At 50.4% G+C, this 25,744-nt stretch overlaps 1 protein-coding gene across 4 annotated transcripts in view; it reads right to left on the bottom strand.

Annotated features, from left to right (window-relative positions):
* Positions 1 to 25,423, bottom strand: part of LOC144792679 (uncharacterized) — a 63,372-nt gene extending 37,949 nt beyond the window's left edge. For 2 of the 4 annotated variants that reach the window (XM_078667826.1, XM_078667825.1), the window contains exon 1: positions 22,028 to 25,423. The gene's annotated coding sequence lies outside the window, so the exon portion shown is untranslated. Of the gene's footprint in view, positions 1 to 6,999; positions 7,337 to 10,256; positions 10,919 to 22,027 lie in introns of those variants that run through there. The other 2 variants (XM_078667827.1, XM_078667828.1) reach the window with 2 other exon arrangements.
* Between the last annotated feature and the right edge of the window lie 321 nt (positions 25,424 to 25,744).

Below are 25,744 nucleotides of genomic sequence, written 5' to 3'. Positions count from 1 at the left end.
GGGCATTTCGGTTCCTTAGAGTCCGGAGAGGCTCGTGGGGCCAATTTGTTCATTACGAGCCCAGAGAGGCTCTGGGGGCAATTCTTTTGGCCAGAGCCTGCGAGGATCCAGGGTAGGCCCAAGCCTTGTCTCACACAGCTTCCCAGCACTTCGTGGGCAGCTGCCACGTTTAGGCCCTGACATTGGGACAGTTCTGTTGTTCCTGCCCATGGACAGTCACAGGTGGTGACTTATGTGAGTTTGGCGCAATTGTTCATTTTCTGCATCTCTGAATGTGTTTTTATGCGTCATGTGCCTTGTTCTTACACCTCTGAATGTATTGTTGATGCATCATGTGTTTTCCTTCCTTACACCTCTGAATGAATGTTATGCATTGCATCATGTGTTATGTTCCTACACCCCTACAGGTATTGTCATACTTAGGTGGTTGTTTTCTCCTAGTGCAGGTGGTGCTAGCGAGGTCCTGGTTACCAGTAGTTACTGGTTGTGTGCTCTATTTTTATATTTTGTGCTACAGTGATCTACATTCTAAGTGCTATTTCTGAAAGTGTTACTTCTGATTCCTGACAGTGGTCCAGGTGGCCCTGTCTTGTACATATCCCCTGTAAATTCTGCCCGTGCCTCTGGCACATTGTAAAGTGTGTGTTTTTATCTAATGTGTTTTGGTGTAATACAAAGGCTATTTTTATATAACCTTGTGTGGAGTTTCCTTTGTGGTGGGCCTTTGGGTGTTGTTGCTGGGGTGCGTGCGCAAATACTTAACTCACATCCCCTCCGAGTTTAGCCTTGCTGCTCGCGCCACGTTACCTAGAGGGTGAGCAGGGGTTATCTTGGCGTGTAACTCCCTTGCTCTGACTTGGGAGTGGTGGTCTCTGACTGACTTTGGCGACTTTGGTCCCATTTCCAACATTGGCTGCAAGCGGTGAGGATGAGGATGTGTGTTTGCGTTGTACCACAGTGGCAGCTGGCTGCACCACAAAACTCTGCATTTTAGATGACCACATTTTAGGGGATTGTTTTTTTTTAAGTCTCATATTTTCTTCTCCTGAAGGTATCATTGTGCAATTGTGTCCAGTACATTTGTTCCCCCACCCTACGCCCAGAGTCGGTACCTGTGTCACGTGTGGTCAGGTTGAGAAATCAGGGGTGGTAGAAACTGCCTTACCAGTCCGAGGGGAGGGTTGTGTGTGGATGAATGGTTTGTGGCACTAAGCAAGTGAGTGTGAGTTCTCTGTGGTAGGGAACTTGCTGAATACCTTTGTAATTTGTACTCTTGCTTCAGCTCTGACAGTTAAGTCCCCTGTGTTGCACGTGTCTGTGAGCATCTTGCCAAGATGGAGTCTGCTTTTAATGTCTGGTGTCTGTTTATGCATGAACTGAGAGAGTTTTGCGAGGAGAGAGAAATTGCAGTGAATGAGTCAGACACCCAGTCCCAACTTAGGGGTAACCTAATCCAATGGCAGAAGGAGGACTGGGAGCGTGAGCACAGTGAGGAGAGGGCCCGGGTCTCACACTATGAGGGTGGTGGGTCTGAGGGGAGCCCTGAAGAGTCTGAGGAGGAGGAAGAAAATGATAGCACAGGGACGCCAGCAGATAGTGAGGACCCCATAGATAGGGAGTCCCTTGCTGGGTCCAGCGTAGGAGGCAGCGCCTCATCCCTTTTCCTGTCCCCAGAGGAGCTGGAAGATAGGAGGAGAGAAAGGGAGCACCAGCTGGCTTTAGAAAAGCTCAGGTTGGAGCATGCCCAGGCTATGGCACAGCTGGGCGTTAGAAAGCAACAGCTGGAGGTTAAGAAGCAACAGCTATAGACTGAGAGGGTCTTAGCGCAGGAAAGGATAGAGGAGGCTGAGAGGGCCTCTACCAGAGGCAAAGTAGCTCTGGAGGGTAGACTATCCCCTGCGCGCAGTGTTGAGTGTCTGGATTCCCCAGGAAGGGTTGAGTCCAGTGGTGGCAGCTATATAGAGCCCAGTGCGAGCAATCCCAGTCCCAGTTCCCCCAGTCTGGTACCTGTTTCCCAGGAAGAGGAGTATAGGTTGAAATTCAGGGGCAGTAGGAAGCTGCCTCACCAGTCGTGGGAGGAGTTTGAGGATGAATGTTGTGGGACACTGTTTGATTGGGTGCAGGTTCACACGAGAGATGATTTTGAAGTCTTGTTTGATCTGATTGTCAAAGAGCAGGTGCTCAGTTGTTGTTCACCAGGGTTGCGCCAACACCTGTTGGGGTGTGGATTGTCTGACGCATGTGAGCTTGCAGATGAAGCAGACCGCTGGGAAAGGGCCAGAGGTTCTCTAGAGTCATTAGGGAGTGATTCCAAAAGTAGTGGTTCAGGGATCTTCCAGCCCAGCGTGGTGGAAGAGGCTCAGTGTAGCCCAGCTAGGTCCCAGGATAGCGAGGAGGGCGTAGGGGCTTACTGCCTGGCTCAGTGGAGCAGGAGTGAGGGGGAGACCGAGGTTCTCCAGACGCCCGAAGCCCTGCCTCAGGACTTGGATGGTTTCTTGAGGGAACACCAGGTTGGGGACCTAGGCTGTCCTGTTAGTCCATTTGAGGAGGATCTCCTAGTGAGTAGAGGACCTGGAGCGTCTGTAACCAGAGCTCCGGTGGTTCTAGAGGCTGGCAGTACCGCTCCGGTAGGGAGGGTACAGGAGTCCAGCGTGAGGAGTGATTGGGGGATGAGTTTCCCAGTGGATGCACCAGTGGACCAGGGACTAGCCAGTTGGGCTAGATCTTCTTGGGGGGACCCGGGTGGCACCACTTCTGTTCTGGGGGATCTTCGCGCACTGTCAGGTGGACAGGGAGCGGGAGATCTGCGCCAGACAGATAGTCACATGACACATGGGTCATGTGTCAGCCTCAGGGGGATGGTGTGTGAATCCCCAGAAGTCCTGGAGTGCCAGGCAATTGTTCCACCAAAGGTTTTAGACCGGAGGTTGGGAGGCCAGGTTCAGGGTCAGCCTGACCTGAAGGGTAGGACGACTGTAACCAGTGCACAGACCGGTTCTTCTTCCAGAGGAACTTCTCCAGTTGGGAGAGGGCAGACCTCTGGAAGGGGGTGCAGAGGGTGGGAGAGCCCACCTCTGACCCCGGTGCAACCTGAGTGGTTAAACCCTGGGTTGGAATGGCGTTCTAGGTGTACCCCTCGCCGGAGGAAGAGGAACCCTAGGAGAAGAGGTAGGGGGAGGAGAGCCTTCCCCGAGACTCCTGGTCCGCCTGAGGTTGTAGACCCTAGACTGGAGAACCAGTGGCAGTCTAGTCCTGTCTTGCAGACAGGGAGAGTGGAGAAGGGCTACTATGTGCCAGGGGTTACTACCCCCCGCTCTGCGGATAGGCAAGGACCAGTGGCACCTGGGTGGCCCAGGGCCTGGTCCTGGCCGCGGACAGCTTGGGAGTACCAGTGGGGTAGCCCAGTTGGTCCAGACAGTGTGTTGAGAAGGAATCCCATGGGTTCACCGTGGCGTAGAACAGGAGGGTGTCCCTGCAGTTGCTGGCCCGTGTCCGTGTTCTATCGCCCCAAGCAGGGAAGTCCATCACGGTGGTGATTGTTCTACCCTGCGTTTTGACTGGAAAGGGGTTGTGTTGGACTTGGCCCTTAGGGCAGGTTCACCCCTAGACTTTTTGCTTTAAATGGTGAATTGGTGATGGTGATTTTTGGGATCTGCTCACTTTCACTGTGTCCCAGTGGAAAGTGCGTGCGCACACTGAGTGCGTGGAGTCAGGTAGGCCTGCCCTCCCATAGGAATGCATGGGGAATGTATGTGTCCCTGGTAGTTCCTGATGCGTGGGGAGTGCAGGCTCGAGTTTTGGTATGTGCAAACTCGTGGGAGTGAATGCTGCGCGATGGTATGTGCAGCTTGTATGTGTCTAGTGGGGAAGTGCCATTCCCAGACATGGCTGTACGTGTGCTGTGAGGGTGCTGGCGTGTGATTGGCTGGAGCTGGCTGGCATGCCAGGCTCCAGGAAGTCTGGATGGGTCTGCCCGGTGGTGAGTGGGAGATTAGCATGCTGATGGCTGGGGAGGAGTGTACCTGTGTCCTGAATGAGGCTGGGTTTTCCCCTGACAATGCTGGCTCTGCCCCCCTGTGGTGCGTCTAACGACCCTAGCCCTGCCAGTGAATAGAGTGTGCTGATGAGCACATCAAGAGTGCTCACAGACCATCTGCCCCCACCCCGCACCTACAGACAAAGGATTTACTGTATAAAAATGGGGCTGTGTCCCCACAGAGGTTGTTCTCTTCCAGGATCCTGAGGGGGCTGCTGCTGCTGACGCTGGGCCAGAGGACCGCCACTTGGAGTGTCTCCCTGCCTGGAGACCCAGTGTGCTGGCTCTGGGCCCAGCCATGCCCCCCTGCCTACCTAAGGACATTTTTGGGACTCTGCCCTGCTGAGGGCACCTGGGAGCGTTTGATTTCTCATCTAGCGCTGGGAGCACTGGATTCTTGCCTCTGGCGCCTAGAAGTGCTGTGGTTGCTGCTAAGCGCTGGGAGCGCTTTGATTTTCCTTTTGCGGCTGCCCACGCCGCTGTTTGCCGTTTTGGAGTCCCCTGGCAGGTGCCCACCCTGCCAGGGACCTTGCGCTGTTCTTGGCTAGCGAGTGCCCACCTCGCTTTATAGTCTAGGGAGGGCCGGTGCCCACCCAGCATTGCCCAGCTCAGTGCCGCCTTCATTTGCCCCATAGTTGCCTGCAGAATCCTGAGAGCAGCGCGCCCTGGAGCCTGGAGGCTCGCCCGAGGGGCCGCGCTGCAATTGGCTGCCCGGCCGGAAGCCAGGCAACCCGTGGGCAGGACTGCGGGACAGCCGGAAGCAGCCTGCCTTTCCTGACCGGGGCTCCCAAGTGAGGAGAGAGCCCCGGACTCCTGCAGCAGCCGGGGAGGAAGAATCCTGCAGCCGGCGTCTTCTACGAGGCTCCCTGAGTGAAGGGAGAGCCCCGCAGCCAGCAAAGACGACCTGCCCCAGCAGCTGAATATCCGGAGGAGCCCCCCCCCTGTGAGGAGCCCGGTGAGTGGAGCTGCCCCGGAGGAGGGGGGTGTGAGGCCGAAGCTCCGTGGTGCGAGGTTGGGGAAGAGGGGGAGGCGCCAGGGCACATTGCCGGTGCCCGCCCCCCTCTCACTCGTGCTAACTTCGGTTGGGGGCATCATTGAAAGGGTAGAGCGGCCCCGGCTGACAGCGGGCCACTCCCCCAGTGCAGAGGGCATTTCGGTTCCTTAGAGTCCGGAGAGGCTCGTGGGGCCAATTTGTTCATTACGAGCCCAGAGAGGCTCTAGGGGCAATTCTTTTGGCCAGAGCCTGCGAGGATCCAGGGTTGGCCTAAGACTTGTCTCACACAGCTGCCCAGCACTTCGTGGGCAGCTGCCACGTTTAGGCCCTGACATTGGGACAGTTCTGGTGTTCCTGCCCATGGACAGTCACAGGTGGTGACTTATGTGAGTTTGGCGCAATTGTTCATTTTCTGCACCTCTGAATGTGTTTTTATGCGTCATGTGCCTTGTTCTTACACCTCTGAATGTATTGTTGATGCATCATGTGTTTTCCTTCCTTACACCTCTGAATGAATGTTATGCATTGCATCATGTGTTGTGTTCCTACACCCCTACAGGTATTGTGATACTTAGGTGGTTGTTTTCTTCTAGTGCAGGTGGTGTTAGCGAGGTCCTGGTTACCAGTAGTTACTGGTTGTGTGCTCTATTTTTATATTTTGTGCTACAGTGATTTACATTCTAAGTGCTATTTCTGAAAGTGTTACTTCTGTTTCCTGACAGTGATCCAGGTGGCCCTGTCTTGTACATATCCCCTGTAAATTCTGCCCGTGCCTCTGGCACATTGTAAAGTGTGTGTTTTTATCTAATGTGTTTTGGTGTAATACAAAGGCTATTTTTATATAACCTTGTGTGGAGTTTCCTTTGTGGTGGGCCTTTGGGTGTTGTTGCTGGGGTGTGTGCGCAAATACTTAACTCACATCGCCTCCGAGTTTAGCCTTGCTGCTCGTGCCACGTTACCTAGAGGGTGAGCAGGGGTTATCTTGGCATGTAACTCCCTTGCCCTGACTTGGGAGTGGTGGTCTCTGACTGACTTTGGCGCAAGCCCTGGCCAGCCAGGGATCCCATTTCCAACAGTGGAGAACTAGAGGAAGGGTTTTTTGTAATCAGGGAAAAGATCCAAGGCGCTCTGCTCTATATTCGCAACAAATTTTAAAATCAAAGTATCATCTGTATGGTGCAGCTAGGAGAGGGGATGATCCCAGTAACCCCCCAAATGTGTGTGGGTAAGAAACCCTCACTCAACAAGCAAAACAGAAACCTAGGCACACAAAGTACAAAATACTGAAATTGGACAGAAAATGTCTTCAGAAATGTTGAGTAATGTTAAGCCTTTTAATTTTTCTTAAGATTCAGTGATCAATGGAAGAACCAGCCGACACGTGTTTTGTCGCATATGTAAATTACTTCCGCGACTTCCTCAGGGCTGAATACAGATGAAGAGAATCCAGATTGTTGCTCAGCCGGTGATAATTCCGACCCGGCTGTGCAAAAACCAGTCCGGGTAAGTCTGTTCTTTCTGGACGTATTAATATTGCGGTAATGACGAGTATCCCCCATGCATTGGTTACATTTCAACAGTGTTTCTTAAAGGAATGGGAATCGTCACACCAGGTCACAGTGGACCAACTAGAGACTCAGTAGTCTGTGTAGTGGGATGCCGTGAGGGGGTTGCAAAGACTGGGACGTATAATTCCAGCAATATTGTGGATATCAAGGCGGGTGCGCTCCGGGGAGTCCCTCCCGCAGATCACTGTGTTCCGGGTTATGGAGGCTCAACGTTACTCAACAGTTCTGATGACATTTTCTGTCCAATTTCTGTATTTTGTACTTTGCACTTACTTATACACACTGTGTAAATTCACCGTTTATGTGTGCCTAGGGTTCCGTTTTGCCTACTCTGAGTGTACCTAGAGTGTGTATGGGTGTAACTCCATGAATCCCCCCAAGAGAAGATCCAACCACTTTACCTGATAGGAGAGAGTGAAGGACCCTGTCTCGGTCTTAAGTTGGACACCACTCATTAAATGTCAGACCAGTGTGTGGTGATTTCTCAGCATGTAACGATCTTCAGTGTCAGCAGAAGTGCCTCCTCTACCAATCTATCGGGATGCCTATAATTTCTAAAAAAAGAAAGAAGCCTTCTAGATGTGCATGTTAGATTAGTGATGCTATGGATATTGTTAGAAATGGGGTTTGTGGCTGGCTGGGGCTTGCGCCTAAGCCAGGCAGAAACCACCACTCTAGTCAAGGCAAGGGAGTTAAACGCTGAAGATAATCCCTGTTCACCCCCTTGGTAGCTTGGCAGAGGAATAAGGCATATACTAGAGGCAATGTGTAAAGTGTTTGCGCAACATGCTCACACAGCAGCAACACAATAGGCACTCCGCAAAAGAAACTCCACACAAGGTTATATTAAAAATAGCCTTTGTATTACTCATAAAACACATTAGAATGTAATCACGTATAGACACTGTGGGCCCGATTCACAGAACTAACTTAAGACAAAATCCTAAACTTACTACTTTTGGTAGTCACAGAAGTTAGGATTTTGTCTTAAAACACACTTAAGACAGACTTAAGACAGACTTAAGACAAACTTAAGACAAAATCTTAACTTAAGTCTGTCTTAAGTTTGTCTTAAGACAAAATCCTAACTTCTGTGAATACCAAAAGTAGTAAGTTTAGGATGTTGTCTTAAGTTAGTTATGTGTATCGGGCCCTGTGCCACGTGGCACTTGGTATGAATTTACAGGGATTATATACACTACATGACCAATCAGGCCACTGTCATCACCATCATCATTCACAGTTAGAAAAGACAACCGGTAACTACTGGTAACATTGCACTTAGCATAATAAACACATGCGGCATGAACATCCTAGCATTACCTAGTATAACATATTATGCAAAACATCATAGTCATCAGTGCACCCTAGTAGTCTGCACCTGTTAGTAATCCTAACTGGCCAGGAGATAAAACATCATCTACTCACATCAGCTGTGCAGTATGACCCATTACATTACTTCAGCAGGGTGCCAGGGAATACCCTGGTCACCTATACACACTAGGGCACTTTTGTGCCCACACCAGGCAACTGCCTTGACTAATAGGAACCTAGACTGTAATTGCTCATGTACCACAATATCTCTGAGAGCCCTCTAGCCGTCAAGCGGCATACCCGGTGCCTCCGCGCGCACCACTTGGACTGCGCAGTGGTTTTGTGAAGGTTCCTTTCTCCACCAGAGCTCGGGGGCCTCTGTCGAGGTTTTCCCTGAGCTACCTTGACCCACAATAAGGCTCGGGCCCAAAAAGTAGGGCTAGGGGCCCAGGGTCATCCCAGCACTTGCCCACTACCATCCGGGGCAGCTGATACCCAGGCCACGTGTGGTGACGCCGACTCGGCTCTTCACCTGACTTTGCACTCAACACTGAAAACAAGGGTGGTGGGAGTGCAACCCACCCTGTCTCCATCAATGGAGAATGCCCCTGGTGCTGAAGATGATAAAAAATGCAGTCACCGGCGTCTGTGAGGTACAGATGCCAGCCAAGCCTGCACATCTTCTCTTCCGATCCCAGCACGCATCCTTCTTTTCCCCCCGTGTGCTTTCTTGCCCTGCAGCCTCGTTGGTCTCCTCCTTCTTCAAGGGAGCCCCGCCCATGGTCAGGCTTCTGACTATGCCTGACTTCTGGCTGACGTACGTGGTTTGCCTCTCCTCGGACTGGTTGGAGAAGTGGGAGGCCGCAGCATGGAGCCCTTGAGGCTCCAGTCCAACTTCTAGCTGCCCAGTGATCCTGCGAGGCTCCTCTTCTCTCTTGCCACCAGCCCCGTCCACAACAGGACCTGAAGACACACAGGGCTTTCCCCTTTCGTACAGGAGCCCCACTCACATCAAGGTGTCCTTCGCCTGACTTTCTGATGTTTCCTATGGCTTCTGATCGTTTGCTGGGCAACACTTGCAGCTCTGGTGGTGCTTGCTCAGATGATGAGCAACCACCTTTAGTTTTCGATGCCCATGAGTCTCCCTTCATGCCAGGGGTACAACCCGGCTGCAAAACACAGCGCTTCCTCAAACAAAAGCGCCTTTGCCACCAATAGGAAAAAAGCGCCCCACCTGCACTTGACCACAGGTGCTCAGCCTGTCTCCCACCTGAGGGCACAACCAGGGAGCCTGCAGCACTCTTCTCCTGAAACCCACAAGGACAGAGCTGGGCACAGGCAGGCCAGTACGCAGGCATATATTCAAGACATGGTAATCTAACGTACTTCTATGATGCGGACCCTACTCTGAGTGTAGAGAACTAGAGGAAGGATGTTTGTAATCAGGGAAAAGATCCAAGGCACTCTGCTCTATATACGCAACAAATTGTAAAATCAAAGTCTCATCTGTATGGTGCAGCTAGGAGAGGGGATGAGCCCCGTAACCCCCCAAATGTGTGTGGGTAAGAAACCCTCACTCAACAAGCAAAACAGAAACCTAGGCACACATAAATGGTGAATTTTCACAGTGTGTTTAAGTAAGTGCTAAGTACAAAATACTGAAATTGGACAGAAAATGTCTTCAGAAATGTTGAGTAATGTTAAGCCTTTTAATTTTTCTTAAGATTCAGTGATCAATGGAAGAACCAGCCGACACGTGTTTTGTCGCATGTGTAAATTACTTCCGCGACTTCCTCAGGGCTGAATACAGATGAAGAGAATCCAGATTGTTGCTCAGCCGGTGATAATTCCGACCCGGCTGTGCAAAAACCAGTCCGGGTAAGTCTGTTCTTTCTGGACGTATCAATATTGCGGTAATGACGAGTATCCCCCATGCATTGGTTACATTTCAACAGTGTTTCTTAAAGGAATGGGAATCGTCACACCAGGTAACAGTGGACCAACTTGAGACTCTGTAGTCCGCGTAGTGGGATGCCGTTAGGGGGTTGCAAAGACTGGGACGTATAATTCCAGCAATATTGTGGATCTCAAGGCGGGTGCGCTCCGGGGAGTCCCTCCGGCAGATCACTGTGTTCCGGATTATGGAGGCTGAACATTACTCAACATTTCTGAAGAAATATTCTGTCCAATTTCTGTATTTTGTACTTTGCACTTACTTATACACACTGTGTAAATTCACCATTTATGTGTGCCTAGGTTACCGTTTTGCCAACTCTGAGTGTACCTAGAGTGTGTATGGGTGTAAATCCATGAATCCCCCCAAGAGAAGATCCAACCACTTTACCTGACAGAAGAGAGTGAAGGACACTGTCTCGGTCTTAAGTTGGACACCCCTCATTAAATGTCAGACAAGTGTGTGGTGATTTCTCAGCATGTAACGATCTTCAGCATCAGCAGAAGTGCCTCCACTACCAATCTATCGTGATTGCCTATAATTTCTAATAAAAAGAAAGAAGCCTTCTAGATGTGCATGTTAGATTAGTGATGCTATGGATATTGTTAGAAATGGGGTTTGTGGGTGGCTGGGGCTTGCGCCTAAGCCAGGCAGAAACCACCACTCTAGTCAAGGCAAGGGAGTTAAACGCTGAAGATAACCCCTGCTCACCCCCTTGGTAGCTTGGCAGAGGAATAAGGCTTATACTAGAGGCAATGTGTAAAGTGTTTGCGCAACATGCTCACACAGCAGCAACACAATAGGCACTCCACAAAAGAAACTCCACACAAGGTTATATTAAAAATAGCCTTTGTATTACTCATAAAACACATTAGAATGTAATCACATATAGACACTGTGCCACGTGGCACTTGGTATGAATTTACAGGGATTATATACACTACATGACCAATCAGGCCACTCTCATCACCATCATCATTCACAGTTAGAAAAGACAACCGGTAACTACTGGTAACATTGCACTTAGCATAATAAACACATGCGGCATGAACATCCTGGCATTACCTAGTATAACATATTATGCAAAACATCATAGTCATCAGTGCACCCTAGTAGTCTGCACCTGTTTGCAATCCTAACTGGCCAGGAGATAAAACATCATCTACTCACATCAGCTGTGCAGTATGACCCATTACATTACTTCAGCAGGGTGCCAGGGAATACCCTGGTCACCTATACACACTAGGGAATTTTTGTGCCCACACCAGGCAATTGCCTTTACTAATAGGAACCTAGACTGTAGTTGCTCATGTACCACAATATCTCTGAGAGCCCTCTAGCCGTCAAGCGGCATACCCGGTGCCTCCGCGCGCACCAGTTGGACTGCGCAGTGGTTTTGTGAAGGTTCCTTTCTCCACCAGAGCTCGGGGGCCTCTGTCGAGGTTTTCCCTGAGCTACCTTGACCCACAATAAGGCTCGGGCCCAAAAAGTAGGGCTAGGGGCCCAGGGTCATCCCAGCACTTGCCCACTACCATCCGGGGCAGCTGATACCCAGGCCACGTGTGGTGACGCCGACTCGGCTCTTCACCTGACTTTGCGCTCAACACTGAAAACAAGGGTGGTGGGAGTGCAACCCACCTTGTCTCCATCAATGGAGAATGCCCCTGGTGCTGAAGATGATAAAAAATGCAGTCACCGGCGTCTGTGAGGTACAGATGCCAGCCAAGCCTGCACATCTTCTCTTCCGATCCCAGCACGCATCCTTCTTTTCCCCCCGTGTGCTTTCTTGCCCTGCAGCCTCGTTGGTCTCCTCCTTCTTCAAGGGAGCCCCGCCCATGGTCAGGCTTCTGACTATGCCTGACTTCTGGCTGACGTACGTGGTTTGCCTCTCCTCGGACTGGTTGGAGAAGTGGGAGGCCGCAGCATGGAGCCCTTGAGGCTCCAGTCCAACTTCTAGCTGCCCAGTGATCCTGCGAGGCTCCTCTTCCCTCTTGCCACCAGCCCCGTCCACAACAGGACCTGAAGACACACAGGGCTTTCCCCTTTCGTACAGGAGCCCCACTCACATCAAGGTGTCCTTCGCCTGACTTTCTGATGTTTCCTATGGCTTCTGATCATTTGCTGGGCAACACTTGCAGCTCTGGTGATGCTTGCTCAGATGATGAGCAACCACCTTTAGTTTTCGATGCCCATGAGTCTCCCTTCATGCCAGGGGTACAACCCGGCTGCAAAACACAGCGCTTCCTCAAACAAAAGCGCCTTTGCCACCAATAGGAAAAAAGCGCCCCACCTGCACTTGACCACAGGTGCTCAGCCTGTCTCCCACCTCAGGGCACAACCAGGGAGCCTGCAGCACTCTTCTCCTGAAACCCACAAGGACAGAGCTGGGCACAGGCAGGCCAGTACGCAGGCATATATTCAAGACATGGTAATCTAACGTACTTCTATGATGCGGACCCTACTCTGAGTGTAGAGAACTAGAGGAAGGATGTTTGTAATCAGGGAAAAGATCCAAGGCACTCTGCTCTATATACGCAACAAATTGTAAAATCAAAGTCTCATCTGTATGGTGCAGCTAGGAGAGGGGATGAGCCCCGTAACCCCCCAAATGTGTGTGGGTAAGAAACCCTCACTCAACAAGCAAAACAGAAACCTAGGCACACATAAATGGTGAATTTTCACAGTGTGTTTAAGTAAGTGCTAAGTACAAAATACTGAAATTGGACAGAAAATGTCTTCAGAAATGTTGAGTAATGTTAAGCCTTTTCATTTTTCTTAAGATTCAGTGATCAATGGAAGAACCAGCCGACACGTGTTTTGTCGCATGTGTAAATTACTTCCGCGACTTCCTCAGGGCTGAATACAGATGAAGAGAATCCAGATTGTTGCTCAGCCGGTGATAATTCCGACCCGGCTGTGCAAAAACCAGTCCGGGTAAGTCTGTTCTTTCTGGACGTATCAATATTGCGGTAATGACGAGTATCCCCCATGCATTGGTTACATTTCAACAGTGTTTCTTAAAGGAATGGGAATCGTCACACCAGGTAACAGTGGACCAACTTGAGACTCTGTAGTCCGCGTAGTGGGATGCCGTTAGGGGGTTGCAAAGACTGGGACGTAAAATTCCAGCAATATTGTGGATCTCAAGGCGGGTGCGCTCCGGGGAGTCCCTCCGGCAGATCACTGTGTTCCGGATTATGGAGGCTGAACATTACTCAACATTTCTGAAGAAATATTCTGTCCAATTTCTGTATTTTGTACTTTGCACTTACTTATAACCACTGTGTAAATTCACCATTTATGTGTGCCTAGGTTACCATTTTGCCAACTCTGAGTGTACCTAGAGTGTGTATGGGTGTAAATCCATGAATCCCCCCAAGAGAAGATCCAACCACTTTACCTGACAGAAGAGAGTGAAGGACACTGTCTCGGTCTTAAGTTGGACACCCCTCATTAAATGTCAGACAAGTGTGTGGTGATTTCTCAGCATGTAACGATCTTCAGCATCAGCAGAAGTGCCTCCACTACCAATCTATCGTGATTGCCTATCATTTCTAATAAAAAGAAAGAAGCCTTCTAGATGTGCATGTTAGACTAGTGATGCTATGGATATTGTTAGAAATGGGGTTTGTGGGTGGCTGGGGCTTGCGCCTAAGCCAGGCAGAAACCACCACTCTAGTCAAGGCAAGGGAGTTAAACGCTGAAGATAACCCCTGCTCACCCCCTTGGTAGCTCGGCAGAGGAATAAGGCTTATACTAGAGGCAATGTGTAAAGTGTTTGCGCAACATGCTCACACAGCAGCAACACAATAGGCACTCCACAAAAGAAACTCCACACAAGGTTATATTAAAAATAGCCTTTGTATTACTCATAAAACACATTAGAATGTAATCACATATAGACACTGTGCCACGTGGCACTTGGTATGAATTTACAGGGATTATATACACTACATGACCAATCAGGCCACTCTCATCACCATCATCATTCACAGTTAGAAAAGACAACCGGTAACTACTGGTAACATTGCACTTAGCATAATAAACACATGCGGCATGAACATCCTGGCATTACCTACTATAACATATTATGCAAAACATCATAGTCATCAGTGCACCCTAGTAGTCTGCACCTGTTTGTAATCCTAACTGGCCAGGAGATAAAACATCATCTACTCACATCAGCTGTGCAGTATGACCCATTACATTACTTCAGCAGGGTGCCAGGGAATACCCTGGTCACCTATACACACTAGGGAATTGTTGTGCCCACACCAGGCAATTGCCTTTACTAATAGGAACCTAGACTGTAGTTGCTCATGTACCACAATATCTCTGGGAGCCCTCTAGCCGTCAAGCGGCAGCCCCGGTGCCTCCGCGCGCACCACTTGGACTGCGCAGTGGTTTTGTGAAGGTTCCTTTCTCCACCAGTGCTCGGGGGCCTCTGTCGAGGTTTTCCCTGAGCTACCTTGACCCACAATAAGGCTCGGGCCCAAAAAGTAGGGCTAGGGGCCCAGGGGCATCCCAGCACTTGCCCATTACCATCCGGGGCAGCTGATACCCTGGCCACGTGTGGTGACGCTGACTCGGCTCTTCACCTGACTTTGCGCTCAACACTGAAAACAAGGGTGGTGGGCGTGCAACCCACCCTGTCTCCATCAATGGAGAATGCCCCTGGTGCTGCAGATGATAAAAAATGCAGTCACCGGCGTCTGTGAGGTACAGATGCCAGCCAAGCCTGCACATCTTCTCTTCCGATCCCAGCACGGATCCTTCTTTTTCCCCCGTGTGCTTTCTTGCCCTGCAGCCTCGTTGGTCTCCTCCTTCTTCAAGGGAGCCCTGCCCATGGTCAGGCTTCTGACTATGCCTGACTTCTTGGCAGTTCGGGCTGGACTGTTCCCATGAGGCACAGGGTCAGACTGATTTGCATATAGCCATGTCTGAACTGGGGTGGCAGAGTGGGCTAAAGAACGGTGATGGATTAAATCCAGATCTTTTGACTGGGTGTGAGTGTTTGATTGGTTCGGATGCTCCGTCCATCACCACCCTCTTTTGTACCGCTTTTATGCCTGACTTCTGGCTGACGTATGTGGTTTGCCTCTCCTCGGACTGGTTGGAGAAGTGGGAGGCCGCAGCATGGAGCCCTTGAGGCTCCAGTCCAACTTCTAGCTGCCCTGTGAGCCTGCAAGGCTCCACTTCCCTCTTGCCACCAGCCCCGTCCACAACAGGCCCTGAAGACACACAGGGCTTTCCCCTTTCATACAAGAGCCCCGCTCACATCCAGGTGTCCTTCGCCTGACTTTCTGATGCTTCCTATGGCTTCTGATCGGTTTCTCGGCTACACTTGCAGCTCTGGTGGTGCTTGCTCAGATGATGAGCGGCCACCTTCAGTTTTCGATGCCCATATGTCTCCCTTCATGCCAGGGGTACAACCCGGCTGCAAAACACAGCGCTTCCTCAAACAAAAGCGCCTTTGCCACCAATAGGAGAAAAGTGCCCCCACCTGCACTTGACCACAGGTGCTCAGCCTGTCTCCCACCGGAGGGTACAACCAGGGAGCCTGCAGCGCTCTTCTCCTGAAACCCACGAGGGCAGAGATAGGCACAGACAGGCCAGTACGCAGGACCTCCCAGCGTAAGACAGCAGCTGGGTCCCACAGCGGTGCCTCCTACTAGTGTCCTACATTCAGATCCAAGTAAGCACAAAAGTTCTTTACATGGGGTCACAACCTCAATATTTATACCACTGAAAGTCTTTGTTCTGCCATGGCACAGGGCCCTGGACCTAGTACAACCCAGTTCTGTGGGGCCCATTGTTAGTGTGGACTATAGTCCCAGACACACCACAGTGGGGTGGAGCCAGCGCTGTGGAAGGCAGGCACCGCCCTATTCTGGGTCAGGTGCTACTTCTTCTTACTACTCCAAATGCAGATCAGCCTATTCAGCCTAGCGCTAACTCACCCAGGCCCTGTGAAGCCACTGCACCTCCCAAGCCCGTGTTATCCAGAACCAGACATGCAATACAAAGCAAGCAGGCACAAAGAGACATAGGACACCAAAATACCCACTTCTAAAATAACCATTAAACATCATTTATTACCACTATTCCAAACATACCAAACTTGATCAGACCACCCCTCTCATATCAGGAATTACCACTGAAACACATATCAGGGAATCCCCAAAGCATTCCTATGAGAGGGCAACCTCGCAGCAGTGAATTACAAAATACGCTGTTCGTCACTACCAGGACATGCCACATAGTTAAGGCACTTGTCCTACCTTTTACCTACAGTGCACCCTGTCCATAGGGCTAGCTAGGGCCTCCCTTATGAGTGACTGATATGTAGTAAAAGGAGAGTCACAGACGTGGCAACCACTTTATGTGCCACATCACAGCGGCAGTAAACTGCATATGCAGGCCTTGCAATGGCAGAGGCCGGAGGCAGGTTTGAAAGGCTACTTTATATTTAGCTATGGAAGGCACCATACCAAGATTTTTATCAACTATGATAGTTCCAGTATGTTTCAAGGCTATCCGATATGCTAAGTTTTATATCTTGTGTAGCAGTGCCATTACTTTACGATGGGTTCCTGTTATGCCAAGAATTATCCCTACTATGCCAGTATTTTGTCACAAGTGCTTGTCATGCTGAGAGATGACTCCAGTATGTCAGGGCCAGCATTTTGTCAAGAATTATCATTATTGACAGACCCGCTCCTACTGACAGTTCCGCCTCAAATGGAGATGGGACTGGAAGGGGAGGGAGGTGGGGTGGGGGGTGAGTTCTATTTTTTCATCGGCTTTGGGCGTAGGGGGGGTGGGGAGGGGGGGAGTTCAGTTCAGGGAGAGGGGGTGGGGGAGGGAGGGTTGCACACATGTACATGTAGTCACACACTTTAAGGTTCCACGACACGCCTCAATACCAGACACCGACTGTACTGATCGAACCATGCCTGTAAATGACGGGTGGCAATGACACACGACCTGGAGACTCCAGAGGACCTAGTATACTGACCTGGAATGTAAATGGCCTGGGCAATAAGATAAAGAGGGGCTTGGTGCACTCCTACGTTAAACGACAAAACCCTGACATACTACTCTTACAGGAAACGCATCTTAAGGGGTCTAATTGCGCCTTTCTAGCCAGAGGCCGACACAGAGTCCTGGCACATGCGGGTTATACTACTGACTCGAGAGGGGTAGCTATCATTGTAAAGAAGACCCCCCCTTCCATATCACCCGCTCATGGATAGACCCACTGGGGTCTAATGTGGGAGTCAAAGGAACAAGGAATAGATGTACATACACGATTATTTCTGTATATGCGCCCCCGAAGCTACAGGCGAATACCCTGAGGAAAGTGGCTGACATACTTTTAGACACTGCCGACACCATCCAAATACTGGGGGGAGACTTCAACGATGTTATGGATCTGGAATTCGATCGCTCGGGCACTGCGCCCAAGGTGGGGGCCCGGACCCCCCTGTCCCACTTAATAGCTAGCATAGGACTCACGAACGTCTGGAGGTGGGCACACCCCACTCAAAAGGCTTACTCCTATTATTCGGGAGCGCACAAGGTGTTCTCGAGACTAGATTATGTGTTTCTGTCAGGGAACAGCCTTTACGACGCGGCTGTTACACCGCGTACCGTTACAATGTGTTTTTTTCAACGCAAGTCGTTACCACGACTTGCGCTGGAGGGCGCTGCAGGACAAGGAATTTTTTTATTTACTATCCAAAATCTTCCCTACTGTACGTAGGCTGGTGTTGGAATAGTAAATTTAAAAATTCCTAAGTCCGCACCCCCTTCAACGCAACGTTGAAAAAAACGCGTTGTAACGGCACGCGGAGTAAAAGCACGCGTTGTAAAGCCATACAACCGTTTCTGTCCAGACAATATTTAGCGGTAGGCTACACCGCGGACTATACCGCGAGAGGGATCTCGGACCACTCTCCCCTGTTGGTTAAGCTGGGACGAGACGTGAATACAGAGAGGGCTTCCTGGCGCTTGGCGGCATGGGACCTACAGAACGCGACGGTCTTGAGAGGCGTGCGGGCGGATGTGAAAGTTTTCGTGGCAGAAAATGAGGGGACGGTCGACTCGAAGGTGACCCTATGGGAGGCACTGAAGCCGGTGATGCGTGATCGGATCCAAAGCAGGCTTGAGGAGGAACGGAGAAAACTCCTGTCGGAGGTAGCGGAGATTGAAGCAATCATTCTGGAATTAGAGAGAGACTATCAGACTTCAAGGAATGCTGAGACTCTCAGGAAACTCCTTGACCGGCAGAAACACTATAGGGAACTAGTTACTGGGGAGGCTAAAACCCAAGCCCTGCCCACCCTCCATCGCCTTTACGACGTGGGGGACAAGTCGGGCAAACTTTTGGCATGAAAGAACGTGCAGCCAGATGGGTGGAGCGAATTAGGGATCCAGATGGGGCAATGGTGGAGTCATATCACCAAATAGCGGAGGCGTTTGCCTCACACTATGAACTCTTCTACACAGCCAGGGAGCTAGGGACCCGGGAAGATGCTCTACAATACTTGGTGCTAGTGGAGTTAACAATAGTGTCTCCGGAGGCCCTTACAGCACTGGAGTCCGACATCACCTTAGAAGATATATCCGACGCCCTTGCCAGACTGCGCCCTGGTAAGACCCCGGGTCCTAATGGCTTCCCAGCTGAGTTCTTCAAGCGCACGGCGGACCTCCTGAACCGCCACCTGAAGGGACTCTTCGAGGGAGTCATCCAGGATGGGAAACTTCCCCCTGACCTCGCTGCAGCGATAATTGTCCCAATTTATAAGGAGGGGAAACCGCGAGAAGAATGTGCGTCGTATCGGCCCATTTCCCTCCTTAACACGGAGGAGAAACTCCTGGCGACCATACTGGCAACACGATTACGGTCAGTGATATTGGATCTCGTACACTTGGATCAAATGGGGTTCTTGCCAGACAGGGCTACGAGATTAAACCTCCGTCGTTCCCATAACTGGTTGCAGGAGGTGCGGACCAGAGAGGAGCCCCATTGGTTCCTCTCCCTCGACGCCGAGAAGGCCTTTGACGCTGTTCATTGGCCGTTCCTGGAGGGCATCCTACAGAAATTTGGCTTTGGATCCAAGTTCCAGAGATGGGTGCAACTCCTTTATACGACACCCTGGTCCAGGGTACGAGTGAATGGGAGTCAGTCTAGAGAGTTCCCGATCCAGAGGGGTACCCGTCAGGGGAGCCCGCTGTCCCCCCTCCTCTTTGCACTTACCATCGAGCCTCTGGCCGCTCGGATCCAACACAATACCGAGGTTAGCGGTTTTCGGATGACAGAGACGGACTCCGCCAAGGAGAAAATCTCCTTATACGCAGATGACATACTGCTATATATTACGAACCCGGAGACGACCATGCCGGCACTGTTCCAAGAACTCGAACAATATGGCAGGCATGCGGAGTATTGCATCAATTAGCACAAATCGATCCTCTATGACCCCAGGGGTCGGGGCAAATGGGTGGCTCCCCTGGAGAGGCTGCTGACCACGTTGGAGGGCTTCCAATATCTCGGAGTGTATATAACCCTGGACAGGCCCCTGTCATTCCAACGGAACCTGGAACGGACCATCCTGAACTCTACTACGGACGTGGACCGTTGGAGACAGCTCCCCCTTACACTTTTAGGCCGAGCGGCCCTATATAAGATGATTATCCTACCCAAGTACCTCTATGCCCTACAAAACGAGTACTACCCGCTCCCGGCCAATGTCCTTAACAGGATACACGCGGATCTGAGGGCCTTCCTTTGGTTAGGTAAACAACCAAGATAGGCACTCGCTACACTCCAGAGACACCAGTACAGCGGGGGGATCTCGCTTCCTAACCTGGAAGCTTACTGCTGGGCAGAACACATGGCCCCGATAAACGACTGGTTCCACGCCCCGGCAGACCACCCCACATATGCCCTTGAAAGACACAAACTGTCAACCCGAAACCTGCTGTATTATCTTTCTAGGGGAAACCCCAGGGAACCGCCTCTTCCGGCTACGGCCATCACCCTACTGTCGTGGACTAAAGCCACGAGGCGCACGGGCTGGGAGAAGACACCCACAGGGCAGACACCGCTATGGCACTGCAGGTGGTTAACTGAACTGAGCAAGCTGAGGGGCTTTCGCCGGTGGGACGACATAGGTATCTCCACGATAGGGGACGTGATTGCTAACGGCACACTAAAGTCCTTCAGGGCACTGAAGACTGAATTTGGCCTACACAACTCCCAGTTCTTTAAATATGCGCAGCTGCGGCACGCGTGGCGGGCGCAAAATATTCAAATAACCGGGCTCCCAGAATATGCGCCACTGGAAGGACGTCTGTTGCAAGAACGAATTCACGGGAAAGTAGTCTCACTCACCTATAAAACCTTAACTAATAACATGCTAGGTGACCTGGCGAGACTTCGACGGACATGGGAATCGGAAGTGGGAGCTATGGACGACCTTGACTGGGACATAGTATTAATGCACCCCAGGGAGGTAGCAATCAAGTCCAGACTGCGCCTTATTCAATTTAATGTGCTCCACAGAACCTATTACGACAGAGTACGTCTTTATAAGATGGGGAAGGTAACAGACATGGGCTGCCTCAGGTGTCACCGGGAGGACGGGGACTTCTACCACATCGTGTGGACGTGCACTGTGATACAAAGATACTGGGCTGACGTCTTCAGGGAGTTGAGTGAGGTTATGGGGGCCCCTCTTCACCCAGATCCTAGGTTGGCCCTGCTAGGGATGACGAATGACGTGGACCTCCTAGACCCCTATTGATCTTCCTGGTTTTGGCCCTAGCAGTGGCAAAGAGAGACATAGCGAAACACTGGGGGTCGCCGGACGCCCCGGAACTGGAGGAATGGAGGCGAGGGCTGGACATGTACATGGCGGCTGAGAGAGTGACGTATAAAGCGAGGGGGTGCCCAAAAAAGTTCCGTAGAGTTTGGTCCAGATGGCGCGCCTACCACAGATTGGATGGGGAGTTGTGAGGGGGGGGGGAATACAGTTCTAGCCTGTGTACACACATGAGCACATCGGGATGAATGTGATGAGGGTGTTACTACGCAACTATGTATTACCGATTTTGCTTTCAGGTCGCATTTGTATTACTTTTATCAGACATGAGCGGGACAGGGGTGGGGAGATGGGGGACGTGAGTGTGTATACCATTGACCACATGACTGTATTGTTATGGATTTATAAAATGCAAATAAAAATGTTTCTTAAAAAAAAAAAATGAATTATCATTATTAATTCAGAGCCAACAGCAAACTGGGAAGCGTGATTCTACATTCTCACTCATGCTCAATTACATTCACACTGTCACACTCTTTCTCACTGATTTAGACTTACTCTCTTGTTCATTTAAATATTTTGCAATAGTTCATGTTTACACACTAGTTACCTCATCCAGCTTCTACTGCAGGCCAAACCCAGAAATAGCAGTCTGCACAAGGGCAGTTACCTCCTCCAGCTTCCACTGCAGGCCAACCCTAGAAATAGCAGTCTGCACAAGGGCAGTTACCTACCCCAGCTTCTACTGTAGGCCAACCCCAGAAATAGCAGTCTGCACAAGGACAGTCAAAAACTCCTTCAGATGCTCTGGTTCCTGTCCTTTGCAAGATACACAATGCATAATGCAACAAGAGAACACATATCAAAGAAATAATACTGTTAAGGAGAAAACAAAATCAGAAACAATAATCCCCAAATTTGTGATTATCTAAATGCAGAGTTTGTAGAGCAACCAGTTGTCGCTGTGGTACTGTGCAAAAGCAAAGTCCTAGCCCACCGCTGCCACCAGTGTTAGGATTGGTATTTCTTGTTGGCTAAGGCTTGCACCAAAGCCAGGCAGAAACCACCACTCTAGTCAGGGTAAGGGAGTTACACGCGGAAGATAACCCCTGCCCTCCTCCTTTGTAGATTCTCACAAGCAGTCAGGCTTATCCCAGAGGCAATGTGTAAAGTGTTTTGCGCAACACACACACAGCAGCAACACACTAGGCACACCACAAAAGGAACTCCACAAAAGGTTATAGATAAAAATAGCCTTTGTATTATCCAAAGCACATTAGAATAGTAATCACACAATATACACTGTGCCACCTGGCACTAGGCAATACTTACTGGGGATTATATACACATGACAGGGCAAATTGGGCCACTGTCAGAACCATCACCAAGCGCAAATAGTAAATGTAGAACACAACCAGTAACTACTGGAAAAATGCTGTATTCAGCATTAGATCCTGCAACATAAATCATATTATGCAATCAGTATCACATTAGGCGTAATACACATTATGCACCAACCTCATAAGCATAAACACATTATGCAATAAGCCTCACCAGAATAAACACAGTATGCACTAACCTCATAGGCATAAATCACATTAGAGGTATAAATCAGGGTCCCTAAATCACTTTTTATCATAGGCACCACATAAATCACATTAAGGCCTGGCGCCCTATCAACCTAACACTGGCCCCCTGGCCAACTGGCCCTCTCAGAAGGCTCAAATGTACTAATTCCCAAATGTCAGGCTGGCTGCCACTGCAGGAGAATCAAAAGTGTGCATTTGCCCTGGCACCAATGTGCCTCCTGGGGTCCCCAATGGAACTCCTCAACATCCCCTGGCCTAAATGTTTCAGCTGCCGCTAATTGTGGCGCAGCTGTGCAGGTAACTGTGGGCACTGGCACTGACTATGCCCTCTGGGTTCCCACTCGGACTCTCTAGACCAAAACTTACCCAATCATTGCCGTTGCTCGCTATGGCGGCGCACCTGAGGAAAATAGCCTGAGCCCCACTCTGGTACTCTTAGAAACAAAAATGCCCCAACATTGCAGCGGCCCGCACCCTTGCGGGCCACTCAGGAAATGGGCACTGATAATTTGCCAACAATAGGCCTCACTCACCGGGCTCTCACAGTACTCTTTCCGATCCAGGACCGGCACCCACCATGTGCCTCGTGGAGTCCCTGCTCCCGGACTCTTTCTCTGCTTCACCCGATTCCCTTTGGTCTCGGGGCAGATACCAGGGAACCCGCGAGGCTCTGGATGACTCCTATGCCGTGAATCATTCACCCGGGACTCCACCTACAGCCAGGCACAGCCCTTGCCTGGCATCCTGTTGCAGAGGGAAGCTCCGCCTACAGTCAGGCAAGGCCACCTGGCTTCCTGATTGGGCCGTCGGCTCAATTTTCGGCCGCAATGCGGGGTGGGCACCTGCTTGAAAATAAATCAGTAATGCAGGGTGAGCACCCGCAAAATTAAACAGTGCATCAAGCGGGGTGGGCACCCGTCTACAAATATGCATTAAGCGGGGTAGGCTCCTGCTCGGCTGGGCGAAACAAGGGGATATCCCCATGCCGGGATTTCCTCTGTGCACAGGATGCAGCCCAGCGCGGCAGATGACAGCTCCTCTCAGCAACAGCAGAAAAACACCCTTTAGAGAAAGTAAAGCACTCACAAGGTACTAGGGGTCCTTCAAAGTCCAAGGGGCATATCTGTGCCCAGGGAGGCTAGCACACAGGGCCCTACAGCGGGGAGGCAAGCCCTCGTGGCGGTTCCTCCCGGGCCCCCAGCAGAAGCAAGCCTCAGCAAGTACAGGACCAGCACAACTTCAGGGGGTCACAGCCCCTATATTTATATTAAATATTCCTTTGTCTGCTTCGGCTGACGGCTTGGGGGAACCAGCCAAAACTGGTTCAGGGGGGAATTGGAGCACTTTGTTTACCAGGCTCTGCTTCTCCTTTGTCAGGTGGGGCTCGGTGATCAGACACACCACAGGGGGCAGAGCCAGCATTGTACAGGCTAGGCACACACTTATTCAGGGACCAGGGACTTCTCCTCCCACTACTCCAAATGCAGATGCCCCATTCAGTCTAATGCTGACTCCCCCTGCCCCTCCTGGAGCCACACACAGCTCACCAGCCCCTGTCACTCAAGAGCCAGACATGCAATTCACATCAGGCAGGCAGACACATAGTATACAGAAATGCCAACTTCTAAAAGTGACATTTCTAAAATAATCATAATAAATCTGCGCACACCATTGCACAGCATTTATTATAACAATTCCAAATATACCAAAGTTGACCACCGTGCTCCTCTCATATCAGGAATTACCACTGAAACCAATGCATGCTAATGGGAGGGCAGCCCCACAGTAATGAGAAAAAAAAATGTCACACACTTAAGGTACATATCCTATGCACCCTGCCCAATGGGCCAGCTAGGGCCTACCTTAGGGGTGCCTGACATGCAGTAAAAGGGGGGTCACAGACATGGCACATACTTTAAGTGCCACGTCACAGCGGCAGTCACACTGCGTGCACTGGCCCTGCAATGGCAGAGGCCTGATATAAGTTTGAAAGGCTACTTTGGTGGGTGGCGCAATCAGTGCTGCAAGCCCACCAGTGGCATTTAATCTACCAGCCCTCGGTATATGAAATACCACTTTACATGGGACTGACGGGTAAATTAAATAGGCCAAACACTTAACACAGAGAGCACACACACTTTACACTGGACAGCAGTGCTAAATTGCCCAGAGTCCTAAAACCACCTACACCATGTCAGAGAAAAGGCTAAGAGAAAGGCAAAAAGTTTAGGGATGACCCTGCAAAAAGGGCCAAGTCCAACACAAACTCCCACTCACTAATTCACACTGATTTACACTTGCTCACTCTCACCCCTTCATAGTCTAACACTCAGATTTGCTCACCCACTCACACTTACTTGCACTTACTCATATTCTCAATCTCTCTTGTTCACTCACTCTTATTCTCACATATTAATTTACACTCACATTCACTCTTTCTCTCACTCACTTATGTGCGTTTGTGTTGTTCTCACTTTTTCACTCAGTCATACTCATTCTTCAAGATGCTAATTTATTCTCACTCATTCAGAGTCATTGTCACTCACAGATACACTCAAAGTCACTCATTTGCACTTATCCTAACTCATGGTCATTCTCTCTCACATTTCCTAACACTTCTCCCACTTAGTCATTCTCAGTCCCCCTTTCTCTCAATTGCAGTCACTCTCCTCTCACTTAATCATTCTCACTCACTCTGAATCACTCGTACTTAATGTCAATCAGTCTCACCCATTCTCACTCACCACCTGCCACTGACTCTGACATGCTCACTTTCACATACACACATACACACGCACACATGCTCTCATATACACACTCTTTCTCTCACAAACACACTTTCACCCAGAGGCATGCACACAACATTTTCTCCCAAGGATAGGGTAAAATTACTCAGAAAAGGACGTCATATATCTGGGTATGTGGGTTATTTTCAATTCTGGGCAAATATATATGTATATATAAAAAAATATATGTAATTGCTAGTAATCAGGGTCTAGACATCCTGTCAACAAATCTCTGACAAATCTATGTCACTGTTAATGACTGCTGACTAACTGTTTTCCAAGTCTACACCTTACTCCATGCCCAGCTGCCCCTGTTTAGGTTTAAGCCATGTCAGAGTCGCGGCCATCGCACGCCAACACAACCTCAACATAATCTCCTATGCCGACGACACCCAGCTGATCCTCTCCCTGACCAACGACCCCGCCGCCGCCAGAGCCAATCTGCACGAAGGGATGAAAGAGGTAGCCGAGTGGATGACGACCAGCCGCCTGAAACTGAACTCAGACAAGACGGAGGTCCTCATCCTAGGCTCTTCGGCCTCCGCCTGGGATGACTCCTGGTGGCCTCCCGCCCTGGGCACCGCACCCAAACCAACAGACCACGCACGCAACCTGGGCTTCATCCTGGACTCCTCCCTCTCCATGACCAGGCAAGTCAACTCCGTCTCCTCGGC

Source organism: Lissotriton helveticus, chromosome 11 (genome assembly GCF_964261635.1).
Source record: "Lissotriton helveticus chromosome 11, aLisHel1.1, whole genome shotgun sequence".
NCBI lineage: Eukaryota > Metazoa > Chordata > Amphibia > Caudata > Salamandridae > Lissotriton > Lissotriton helveticus.
Note: the sequence above shows the minus strand (reverse complement) of the source record. Positions and strands in the feature narration are given on the sequence as shown.